Source organism: Podarcis cretensis, assembly GCF_951804945.1.
Source record: "Podarcis cretensis genome assembly, chromosome: 7".
In the NCBI taxonomy this organism is placed as follows: domain Eukaryota; kingdom Metazoa; phylum Chordata; class Lepidosauria; order Squamata; family Lacertidae; genus Podarcis; species Podarcis cretensis.
Genome location: NC_137176.1, coordinates 63,277,736 through 63,290,881, shown reverse-complemented (window position 1 = coordinate 63,290,881; position 13,146 = coordinate 63,277,736). Strand labels below are relative to the sequence as shown.

At 43.8% G+C, this 13,146-nt stretch overlaps 1 long non-coding RNA gene across 1 annotated transcript in view; it reads right to left on the bottom strand.

Moving 5' to 3' along the window:
• Positions 1–1,844: 1,844 nt before the first annotated feature.
• The window catches only part of LOC307219795, a 42,297-nt gene continuing 30,995 nt past the window's right edge, over positions 1,845–13,146 (bottom strand). Inside the window, exons 2-3 of the long non-coding RNA XR_013840567.1 lie at positions 2,313–2,409; positions 1,845–1,864 (exon numbers count right to left, since the gene is read on the bottom strand). This is a non-coding gene — a long non-coding RNA (uncharacterized lncRNA). The remainder of the gene's footprint in view (positions 1,865–2,312; positions 2,410–13,146) is intronic.

Sequence of the window (13,146 nt, the reverse complement as noted above, 5' to 3'; positions counted from 1 at the left end):
TTGTGTTCAATCATATTACAAAATATGATTCGCCATGATCATTCTTTGATCAATGAGGTAGGAGAAGCTTCTACATGGAATGCAAGAATTGTGACAGGATAGAACTGGAAAGGGGATGACTTTGAAGCAAACACCAAGAGATGCTCAGAAAACTAGTTAGCACCCTAAAAAAGATTAGCTTTATATACCTGCTAACCTAAGTCTAACAGTAGATATGGGAAACAGGTCTGCCAAATTCTCTTAAGCATGGCAGCTAAATGGAAACTTCAGGTGCAGAGCAAGTATATTTCTGAATGCTATATGCTGGGGAGAAAACACATGAGATGATCATTGCCTGGGTGGTTGCTGTTGGAGACAGAAGACCAGTCTGTATGGTTCATGGTCTCAAGCAGCAAGGCAATCCTTGCAGTTCTCAGAAAGTCCAACTGCCTATAGCTAACTGGCTCTGGGTGCACTGGTGGAGGAAGGCAGGTGCAGGGTGTGTGGTGCACACCGGGTGTCAGCCATGAGGGTGGGTGACATTGCCGACCCCTCTTGCCATGCGGGTAGTGCCCCTGGACACTTGCTGCGTGGGTGGTGGGCTGCTAGGGATGATGCTGCCGCAAGCAGCGCCCCTCTCGACGCTTGCCACGTGGGCAGCAGGCAGGCGGCTAGGGACTCTCACTGCACTGGCTGCTAGCAGCGCCCCCCCCCCACTCGCTGCACAGGCAGTGAGCGGCTAGGGACGCTCACTGTGTGGGCCGCTAGCCCTGCCCCCATGGGCCGGCTAGCCCAGCCCCACTCCACTCCGGGTGCCGGGACAGGTAGCTCCGTCCCTGTCTGCATGCTGTCACCATACAACTATTACTGGGATGGCTGCTCCCCAAATGCCATCTCAGTTTAAGTATTGATACAAAGCACACCATGCTTTAAAGCCTTAAAACACAGGGAATCACACTGCAATCCTTTACATATCTATTCAAAAGTAAGTCTTACTAAATTTTGTGGGGCTTACTCCCAGGTAAATATAGGTTTTAAGTCTTAACTTTGCAAACATGCTATTCATTCATTCTACCTGTGCAATTAATTCCCTGATGCTGAAATGCTTTAGAATTGGTGCATTGATATTTGCATCTGTCCTGTTAGCAGTTTAGATTCATAATTTTAACCTCATACTTTTTTTTTGCTAGCTGACTTGTGAAATGAGATATCAGAAAAGCATGCAGAGAGGTGTTTAGGAAGCACAGGCAATGAAAAACGAAAATTCAAACACATGCCTTCTGTATCCCAGAGAAAAATAATAATTCCTCAAGGCCGTGGGGAATATAGCTACCAACTCATTTACTCATACAAAATGTGCTTTCCAAGTCCTGTTGTGTGAATAGGCATCACAGAAATGATGAGAATAAATGAATATATATATTTGCTTTAAACTAGCTGCATGGCAGCTGTAGACGATTGTTATTCTGCTTTTTCTGCCATCATCATTATAAAGAGATGACTAGATTTTGTGTAAGAGGCTGATTAAAGCAGCCATGGAGCATATGTTGTCAATAATAATCTCTCTGCTGCCCTAATATTGACATATTATATTTGTCCTTGGTGAAAGCCGATCAGAAAATGAATCCATGTAAATAAGAGCAAAATTGCGAGCAGCAAATTATCAGCACAAGGTGAAAGGTTAAGAAGCTATCTTCATTCACGGTTTACATCAGGGGCAGCATCCAGCATTTGTTCTCTGCTTCTGGGTGTATTTAATTACCTGTTTGTAAGTCTCTAAATGCCGGGGCCCTCTTCTTCAGTGTTACCATGACAACATACTTGCCTTGAGCACTCTGGATGCTTCTGTCTACATTCAGAGGTCACCTGGAAGCCATGCATGTGGCTAAAACAGAAAAAAAATGGGGGGGGGGGAGCAAAAGGAACAGAGTTCATTTCGACTTCCCTTTATTATTGGTTGCTAATGGAGTCTGTGTGGCTCTGAGCTCCGCTGAGAACTATGCTGACAGTAAGAAAGCCTTGAATATAAATGAAGGTTTTTGATGGGTGCAAATCTTAATGGTTGACTTGGCTGTCTTTTTGAGTGATAGAACATTCGGCAGTACACGACTTGTTAGATATCTGTCAGGCTTGTAGTGTAATGTCACATGGATAAACAAAACAGAGGAAAATAAACAGCAAGCTAGTTAAGTGTATTTGGCTGAATCTGCAATGAGGAAAACATTTGCAGCCTGAGGCCCACATTAGCCTCTGGGCAAGCTTCCAAGGGCCACAAACCAGGGGTGGACAGGGCTAGAAGCAGAAATGAATGGAACCATAAATGCAAATGTTACCTTTGCACAGTAGGCTAGTTGGTACCCATGCTCACACATCCCTCTCCGTTCTCCATCCAGACAAATGAGAGGCACTGCCAGAGTTCAAGGAAACATTCTAGTTAGGCAAAAACATTTGTGGCGTGAAGCAGTACAGGAGGCACGATGCGAGTCAGCCCTGGGAACTGAAACAGGCAACACATTCCTCCAGCCTAGGTTTTATCAGCCAAACACATTCCCTCAATAGGCTGGACCTGGCTAGGTAGCAATGGAACAAAGGGACTACCATTGGTTTATTGGTTCAGTATTTTGTGGGCACACAATAAATAATGCGGCAAAGAAATTATTGTGCAGCCTGCACATCTGTGCCTGAACAGTTGTGTTCTCAAGGATATGCCCTCAAAACAAAATGATCATCAATTTCTATGCTGGAAAATATTCCATTTTGTGCCTGTTTCCAAGATATCTGATTATATTTGATTTAGTGTTCCTTTGCCACCCTTATGATGATGACTACACTTTGATGTTTGCTTTAATCTTGAAGAGTAAATAGGAGTATCGAAATCTGGTGGAACATCAGTGCCTAAGCGCAGCATATTTGTTAGTTGTTTTTGAGATAAGGACAGCCTGTGAGGTCTGAGGTGCCATGGCAATAGCACATTTTACATGGGTTTTAAAGCAGAGTGAGATAATCCTGTAGTAGTAATAGTAGTAATTATTATTATTTTTATTATTTTATTATTTATACCCTACACATCTGGCTGGTTTCCCAACCACTGCGAGTGGCTTACAGCATATACTGTATTAAACATAGTAAAGTGTGGCTTACAGTAAGTACTGAAAGACTCTCACTCCTAACAGATGACCATCTAGCATATAGCACATAGAAACAGATTGTCTCTAAAGAAGACTAAGAGCTTAGTTTTATCATAATTTATAACCAGCTTTTCACTATTCTGGCATGAAGAAAATCACTTAAAACCCCTTCTAAGATTTACCTTTGTTAAAAATAAAAATACAGCACAATCTGCACACAGCAATATGAAAACTGCCATGCTTCCCAATTTGGAAGCATGAATCTCAGGTGAACTGAACTTGAGCACCAGATCATACAAATACAGATCTAAAAATAGGGAGACAAAGTGCATCCTTGATGAGTTTTGTTTCGTTCCTATGGATGCTCCAATGCAGAAATAACTCTTATTGCAGTTCAGTTGAAATATATTAACCTTCTTCATCCATTATGGGATTGCAGTCCTGGTTAATAAAGTACCTTTGTCAAGGCACAGAAATTGCCCATCATGTTCAGAGATAGATACCCACCTAAATCTTAACCCAATTGAGGTGTTGCTCAAACAACCTGTGATAACAGGTATGATTTCACTGGGTGCCAAATGCTCAGGAGAATCTCAAAGGGGAGGGCATTCCACAAACCTCAGAACAAGTTCTGTTTTATTTCTCTGTATATCTTTTCTGCATCCTAGCAGAGTCTTTGCCCTCCACAACATGGAGCATTGTAAACCAAATGAGATTTAATCTGAGGACAATTGATTTTTCTTCAGATCTTTATTTTTATTATTTCTCTAAATGTGCTAGATGAGTTCTTATACAAGTTCTTGGCTACACAGTTGGCTGTTTCTATTTTTATCCAGACTTGCTATAGTTATTTTGGGGCCATAGAACTCTTTATTTACATCAACCAGCTGAACATGTATTCTCAGTTTGTGAATAAACAGCTAACATTTTCGTCCAGACATTGTATGGCATATTGTCTGCTGCTTAAACAAAGATGCTTAGGTTGTATTCAATGGTTACACACGTGCAAGGAATCTCACATTACTGATATTCCCATTCCCACCCTGCAGCTCCCTGCAGAGACAAACAGTATTAGGAAGACCGGAGAGCAGTGCAGCCCTGCTTGTATAGCCTCACTGGTCACTAGTCCTCAGTGATTTCACGGGTGAACACCTAGTATAAAGATGCTTGTGTTTGGACTGTTATTATTTCTTCATTGCAAATTGTATTTTTTTAAACATCAGACAGAGACCCTGGCTAGGAATGGGGGATAAATTAAATACAGTTTACAAACCTGTCTGATTTTCTCTTATTTCCAAGAATTATTTTCAGATTTGTCAGTTTTCATTTCTATACAGATTTTCTTTTTTCCTTTCTTTTTTTTTAAAAATAGTAGAGCAGTGCTTTATTGCAGCATTTCACATCTCATAAATTGATCTCACATACAATCATATGTATATTACTATTCAAAATAGTCTCCTACTCCTACCTATGAAGGGTTTCCCCTCCTTCATACACACCTACAGTTCTTTGAAAAGTTTTGAATAGGGATCTGTCACTTATAGAGAGTTCATAGAAGCAAACAAGTCTACTTTGTTCACTTTGCTTTTTTGGCAGTCTTTTAAAATGTCCTAATAAATTATTCTACACCCCCCCCCCCCAAAAAAAAAATATTAACGTGTTCCTTTTATCCTGTGCTGTCTTGGGCAATGTGTTGAACTGCTTAGGGGAAATAATATGAGTAACTGGCAATGTTACCTAAGGAACTCTTTTAAACTTGACTGAACCTTTATTGCAGATGTTCTTCAGTATTGTACACAACACAGAATTGTGTCCTGTTCTATGGTGATACTGTACAGCAGTTAATTTGTCAGCAGTGGGATACCACCTACAGAAAGGGCAAATCAGTTTTGTTTGAACCACGTGAAGACTTTGTGGTGTTTCTGCTGGAAATAAATAACATTTATACCTTGTAGAGCACCTTAAAGCATTCAAAATGCTTCTCAGACATTCTCTCAATAATCTGTGCAACAACTCTGAAAATACTCTTCTTCTTATTGCTATTTTGCAGGTGGGATGAGGTTGAGTTTTACAAAGGTAACAAGGTTTTACAAGTGGAGCGAGGTGGTGTTTTGGTAAAGACGAGCATCTAGTGAATTCTTGGCAAGAGACAAGAGTTCAACAGAGAACTTCCTGCTTCACAGTTCAGTATCATATATAAAGCTGGATCCAGAGATTAACCGCTCACCTGTCCGACGGTGGGCACCATTTGTGGACTGTCGCACAGCACTCCCAATCTCCCCTGAGACATGCCGGTTGGCCTGAGCTGGCCTGCCTTCCCACAGCTGTGGACTATTGGGGTTCCTGCCAAACACCTATTTAAACAAGGCAATCTGCAGCTTCACTGGGGGCAGGGCCAGGTGAGTGGACCGAGAGGTTTGCGGGCATTGCTATGGTCTTATGATGGTTGCTGTTGAGCTGGGAAGGAATTTTCCCTGCTCCTCAGGTTTCACCTTCCCCCTAGCAATTGTCACAACTTTGGCGGTTTTAGGCCTTGGGCGGAATCCTTTAGTCGGTTATTCTTATGGGGGGTGGCCGTGAAGTGGTGACTCACCCCCCCCTCACAATGGCATTTTCAGGTTCCCTGTTAAAGGGGCTTGTGTGAAGGAAGTCACTGGCCATACGTTGAAAGGTTGTCAATGAACTTCCTAAAGTTGCGTGGAGAGGGGGGGGGCTGGCTGTGTAAACAGGCATTTTGCAGTGCCCCCCTCTGATCTGATTAACCCTGCTGTGCCTCAGTTCCCCTTCTGGGGGGGGGGGCTGAGAGGGATACACTCCCAATGCCTAAGCCAAGGTTTCCTACATCTGAAACTGTTAATAAAGTTGTGGCCATTTTAAATCCCAATACACGTTGCCATGTGTGACTCATTGCTCTCGGACTGTCTCCCAGGGGTTAGGGGTCTCCGCCTGGGCACACAAATGTATCTGCCGAGTGCTGCTCAGCGTGCCAGGCCAAAAATAAAAATGAAAATAAAGGGAGAGCAGCTCAGGCATTGTCAGTGGACCCCACATAGGTGCTGGTGCCCTGGCAGAAGCCCAAGGATGTATGGAATTGCCCATATGCAGCAAATTCAAGCAGCTCATTTGAAACCTGCTCATTTGGGTGGGGCGGTGGGGGGCGGGAAAGATACACATATTGCAATCCACAGTTGTTATCCACACTGGAGGAAAGGGAGAGTATCTGTGAACACAGTGAGATGGCAAGCTTTCTAGTCCTGAAACATAGCAATGTTATAATGAAGGTATTGTTGCAGATCTTTTAATCTGCATGCAGGGAGCATACACAACTTAATTTTATTAATAAATAAATGCGCATTTGTTTCATTCTGAGTTCGTAATTATTTCTTCTCTAGTCCCCATTCCACACGTTTGTTAAACAAATCAATAAGCTACTTAACATTCTGTAGCTTATTGAAGTGATAGCAATGAATTGCTTTCTGTTTTCCCTTTCCTCAGTACCGGCTGTAAATATGCATTTGCACATGTTGCATGCTACATAGGCAAGCTAGAGATTTATCTTCTGGTAGATGGTAATTTATTTTTCTTTGCTGCTTCACAAAATTTATGCTACCGTAGTGTAAATCTAACACATTGGAGTTGATTTAGGAAACCTTGCAGTATATTGGTATTGTGTGGCTCAACACCATAGACACTGTTTATATTTTCCTTTAGATTGGACTATCGTGACTACTTTTGTGGATATGACATGATATGGTGGCAAGCAGTGGAAAAATACAAGCAGTGTAATTCCTAGACCAGTTCTGCTTCTTCATATAATATGTCATTCCAACATCACTTGTTGATAGGTTTAAAAAAGTCACTATTACTAAGTTATTTCCTAATTATCTTTGCAAAATTAACGATTCATCATGTGTTTCTGTTCTTGTAGTATTGCCAGCAACTGTGGGCTAACAGTTAATAACCTTTGGATACATAACAATCTGCATATATTTTTATCTATATGTGGTTGAATGGCCTACCTGCACGGGCGTAGCTAGCTGCTCTGGCACCCAGAGCAGTGAGGGCAGGAGCGATCCGCCCATGGGAGCAGCGATCCGTGCACGGGGGTGGGGCGATCCGTCCATTGGGCACCATGACAATCCACCCAGGGTGACAGCACGGCGATCCACCCAGGGAGGTGGCACGACGAGCTGCCCATGGAATCCACCTGGCGAATGCAAGCCCCACGCTGCCATTTTGGGCAGCGCGGGGCCCTGAGTCACCGCGGCACTCCCAAGAGAGATGCGTGGCTTGGGCGCGCTGCAGGCCAGGCCCCACGGTAAGTGCCACGGTAAGTGCCATTTTGTCACCTTCTCAGGGAGGACACTCGGGGCAGCCAGCACCCCCCACACCTCCCTTCCTACGCCCCTGCCTACCTGTGCACAGGTACTGAACTGCAGAGCCCATCAAAGATATTGCCACATTCAACGCACCACCAGTTCATCCATGAAATGCTTAGAATTTATTTTTTTGTACATTGACCTACATTTTGCATCTGTGAAGGAGCACTTAGAGAATCATTCTGCAAAAGAATTATTGATCAACATGGTTACAAAGCAAATGGAACTGTAAACACCCAAGGGCTGTTTGAAACAGCTTTCTGCTAGAAATTGATGTTAAACTGTCTGTGACGAATTGATGTAATCAGATCCTTGCTGGGCTTAATGCATGCCTAGGTTACACTAGACCTCACCTGCTATTTCCAGGACTGACCTGGAATCTGTCAGAATGTGTTACATTATTTTTGATGTTCTAGAAAATGCTGTGCTCCAACTGGTAGACAGGTTCTGGTTGGATAGATTTACCTCCATTCCTGCATTATACAACATCATTGATACCCTATACCATTCTCAGAATCTTGTATGATGGTTATTGTTGTTGTTTTTAAAAAACTGACTGTTTCTGTGACAAAGTTTTTGGCAGGACTTGGAGAACTAGTCTTGAGAAAAGACAGGCATGCTAAAATATATTATAACATTTACTTGCCTCTTGGTGCAAATTATGGATAGCTGTAAGTTACAGCAAGAAAATGAGAAAATTTCTGGGAAGAAATCCAGATGAATTCACAGCAGCAATGATTGAACTATAATTCCCATCATCCCTAATGATGATCCCATCAACAATGTTGGGTGCGGCTGATGAGTGAGTATCAACCACGAAAGCCATCTAGTCCAACTAGATTCCAATGCGGGAATCTTTTGCCCAACATGGAGCTTGAACTCACAACCCTAAGATTAAGAGTCTCATTCTCTACTGGTTGAGCTATCCCAGCTATTGATCAAGATTTCTTCGGAGGCATTGAAAATATTGCCAATTGGTGATACCATAAATTATAGTGGTACAGGTTCAGGAAACTAGGCAAACTAGGCCATCAATTGAAGTAAAATCATGTGGATCAGATCCTATGCGGCCCACAACTGAATGGCAACATGACCAAGTAACCAAAGAAGGCAAATTGTATGCTGAAACATGTTTGATTAATGGTGTCTACGAGACTACTCTTTCAGCAGAGACTGTAAATGTGGCACGTGTCAGAAGGCTGCAGAACCAGATGCTAAGGGTTATGGATCAATATGTGGATTTCTCTTTATATTTGGAAATGGTCCTGCTTTCTGGACCAGTTGGAAACAAAGATTTGGAGCTTTGTCTTCCACAGAGTCTTAGCTGCAACTGAGGCATGCAGAGAACTGATCTGGATTGACCAAATATTAGATCACATGGGGCGCAGCTGCCAAGGTCCCAGCAGATGCTGATGCCTACCTTGGGTGCCCTATGCCAGCTAGGCAGCTAGGTATGGGAAACTTCCATTTTTAATTTCCCACAAAGCCCCAGAGTGCTCAATGATGCATTGCTCTGAGTCTTTGCAGGATATTTTAAGACAGTGACTTTCTGGCTTCCTTCTAGTGCAGGCATAGGCAAACTCGGCCCTCCAGATGTTTTGGGACTACAACTCCCATCATCCCTGACCACTGATCCTGTTAGTTTGGGGTGATGGGAGTTGCAGTCCCCAAACATCTGGAGGGCCAAGTTTGCCTATGCCAGATGTTTGTGTGTGTGACCCACTGATGCAGGAGATGTGTATCAAGACTCCACAATGCTAAGGACCCCCTCAACCTTGGAGCCCACTCTGAGACCTCATGAGGGCATGAGGAAGAGGTCACATGGATTGGGTGAGGAGGGTAACGACTGCTGGCATTGTGCCAAGTGGATTTGTGGAACCCCTATGTCTTAGGGACAGTGGCTTGAAAGTGATCAATGGTCTATTTTAATTTATTGGAAGAAAAGCTATGGAGTGGGGGGGGATGTTTGCCAGCACATAGTCAGTTGCCCCAGGAGCTATTACAAATGCAGTCCACGTCATATGAAGGATTGGAGAGGGAGGCAATACATTATTTTCAGTGGACTCCTTCATTAGTCAGTGTATGTGAGAATGAGATAGTTGAGGATCTAGATGGTCTGAAATTCAGATTAGTGTGACAGTGACAGACGATACTGGTCTCCAATCATGACAGATATCACCTGAAATAAATGGGCAAAAGATTATAAAGATCTTGCTGAGTGATAGAAAAATATCTCTGAAAACAATATTCAGTCGGGACAGAAATAAATTCCTGTAGTAAGAGGGTGAAAGGCTTCTGTCTGCAAGCAATGTTAAGTAAGATTTAATAGCTGAGCTTCCCTCCATGCCCAAACTGGCATGTCCTATTAGCTGGTATTTCTGTCAGCATTATATTCAATATGGAATGTCTTCTTTTTCTTCCAAAACAATCTTCTCCTTGCTCAGGCCATATTCGCACCATACACTGAAAGTACTGCAATACCACTTTTAACAGTCATGCCTTTGCCCAAAGAATTATGGGAAAGAATTCTTTGGGTAAAAGTTGTTAGGAAATCCCAATTCTGGTCACAGAACTACAATTCCTAGAGTGGCTTAACAATTTATTCTCTTCAAATGGGACTCTGGGAATTGTAACTCGATGAGTAAAATAGGGGTCTTTGAATAAATCTCAACACCCTTAACAAACTGCAGCCCCCAGATTTCTTTATGGAGGAAGCCATTGCTGTTTAAAGTGGTATCATAGTGCTTTAAATGTATGGTGTGGATGTGGCCTACTTTTTAGGTGTAATCCATAGAATAGCTTCTTGCATGGAGTCCGACTATCACATTATGAATCTCCATGTTTCCTCCAACACGGAAAAGAGTCTCAAAGGCTCATATTTTGACACGAGTTTCAAATATAAAATATTGTTTATGAATTACAGATAAAGGAGAAGCTTCTTTTGTCATTTCCCACTAACTAATGTTATGTATGCTCTGGCTTTAAATCAGGAGTGGGGAATGTGTCTGTCTCTGGATATTGAACATATGCATAGGAATAACACTTTTGTGGGGTGTGTGTGTGTAATGCCTAGTATTCTAATCTTCTTGGGGATTAGATGAAAAGAGGTTAGACAAGAAGAACTACATGTGTCTATTCGAGCTGTGGCTTGTCCTGGAATCCAGGAATTCAGAAAACATTTCCTTAGGGTATGCACCCAGGGAATTCTTTAAGGTGAATATTTATTGAATGTTCAATAAATTGCATACTGCTTCCTACAATGGAGGCAGAACATAGACAGTAGAAATTGGCCATAGCTATTCTTCTGGACAGGAATCTTCCTTTATTCCTTGCATTACTCTGCCAATACATATTAGTGCTTTTGTCACAATGGCTATAAACATGCATGTTTGACTACAAAATGTATCCATTAATGGATACCACTGTAGTTTGGCCACATTCCCAGAGATTAGAGTAACTAGCTCTTTATACCTAGTACATTTTAGAAGTTGCATTTCTTGAGCAACAGCCATAAGTAGCACAAGCAATATGGCTTGCTGATTTAGTAAACAACATAAAAACTAAAGTAAGTCATTGAGGACAACTATAGTAACTCTCTGGATTGTGTGCCCAGATTACCTTCCTCCACTAAAATGAATGGAATGGAAGCTCTGTTTTGTACTTGAAACATCTGTGCTCAGTACAGAATGCTAGATCAGAGAGCCCCTAGCTTTCATTGTTCTGTAAAACTGCTACATATTTTGTCCACTGTGGACAAACTGAAAGGACAAATCCCTAGCTAACCATGTAGTATGTTGTTATCCTGCCAATGGAGAAAAAAATCAATAGTTAATGAAATATTCTAAGGACGTGCATCTTTGGATATTGTATTCTTAAAGCCCTTGCTGAGAAGTCTTTAAGGCAGTATCATGTGTCTTCCCACCCCCATTAAGGACCATTAAGGTTAGGAACTCTTTTAGCATGTTGTATTCAACACACAATTTGCAAGTGTTCTAATTTAGCAAATTTATTTCTCTGCAAAACAATAATGTTTTAATCAATGTCAACTAGCAGTGGAAAACAACATGGAAGAATGTTAAAGTCTGTAAACGTAACAGCTGGGAGAACAGTAATGTTATTCCATTTCTCCACCTTGGGCCTGGGGGCGGGCCCCAGACTCCACCTCAGCATAAAAGACTCCAAGGAGGCCTCGGAACATCGCTGCTGCCGCTTTGCCGTGCGTTTGTGGGGAGGGCTCTTCCCCCTGCAGGCCCACTCTCCATCAGGCCAGGGGGCGGGGCCCACGCTCACCACCGCCGCAGCTTCGGGGACACTGGTGCTGCTGCAGCGGTTGTTTGAAGTGTTCTTATATGTTTTAAACTGTTTTTATTTTTTTGCTTTGTTGTACCACCATAAGCGGTGGTTTTTATCCATGTACTTTTATTTTGTTTTGATTTATCTTGGGTTGGGGTGGGGTGGTTGGGGAGTGGGGTGGGGATTGGTTTGTTTTCGTGTAATTGTTTTTGTTTGTTTGCTTTTATATTCTGTAAATGGAGGCGAGTATGAGGCTTGGGATTGCTACCGTGGTGGGGCGAGGGAGGTATGGCGGTGGGGGCAGATGTCATAGGCAAAGGGGATCGAGATACGGATATGCTCGTACCCCTTCCAATCTGCGCCCCATTCCGAGAGACGAGGGTAGGGTGAGCAAGGATTACTCACCTCCGTCACTGGTGTTGTGCAATGCCAGGTCTATAGGCAACAAAACCGCCACCCTGCGAGATTTCTTCACCTCGCAGGGGGTTGACCTGGCATGTGTGACTGAGACCTGGGTGCGCGAAGGGGATACTGTTACCTTACGAGAGATGGCGCCCCCGGGTTTCTCCGTCCTTCACCAGTCGCGGACTGTGGGCCGGGGGGGAGGGGTGGCGTTATTAATCCGGGAAGATTGTTCTTTCAGGGCTCTACCATCGCCATCGATCCCCGGCATTGAATGTGTTGGCCTAGTGTGGGGCTCCGAGGTGAGCTTGGCTGTCTGGCTGCTGTACCGGCCACCTAGCGCACCAGCAGCCGCCCTGTCAGGCCTGCTGGAGGCGGTGGCCGGCTGGGCCTTGGAGTTCCCTAACCTATTGGTATTGGGGGACTTCAACATCCATGCTGATGCCACTCCCTCCTCACAGGCTCTGGACCTGGTGTCTTCCATGGCGACACTAGGGCTCTCCCAGTTTGTTTCGGGCCCCACACATCAAGCAGGCCACACGCTGGATTTGATCTTTGGCGTCGGTATAGATGTGATCATGTTTCCTTCGATGAAGGTGCCATGGTCTGATCACTATGCTCTGAAAGCCAGGATTGACGTTCCACCCCCACCCTGCTTGGGTGGCGAGCCAATTTGGGCTCGCCCGCAGAGGCTGATGGACCCTGATAGATTCCGTCAAGCCTTGCGGGACCTTTCTCCCCCTGGCGACTCATTGACTGAGCTTGTTGAGGCCTGGAATACCCAGCTCCTGGCAGCCATCAATGAGATCGCACCTAAGCGCCCTCTGCGACCCCGCAGAAACCGGGCTCCCTGGTTTACCGAGGAGCTCCGGAAAATGAAGCGGGACCTCAGACGGCTAGAGCGAGCATGGCGGGGTGCCCGTGACGGAGCTTCAAGAACATCTTATAGGGTTTTTATGAAAACC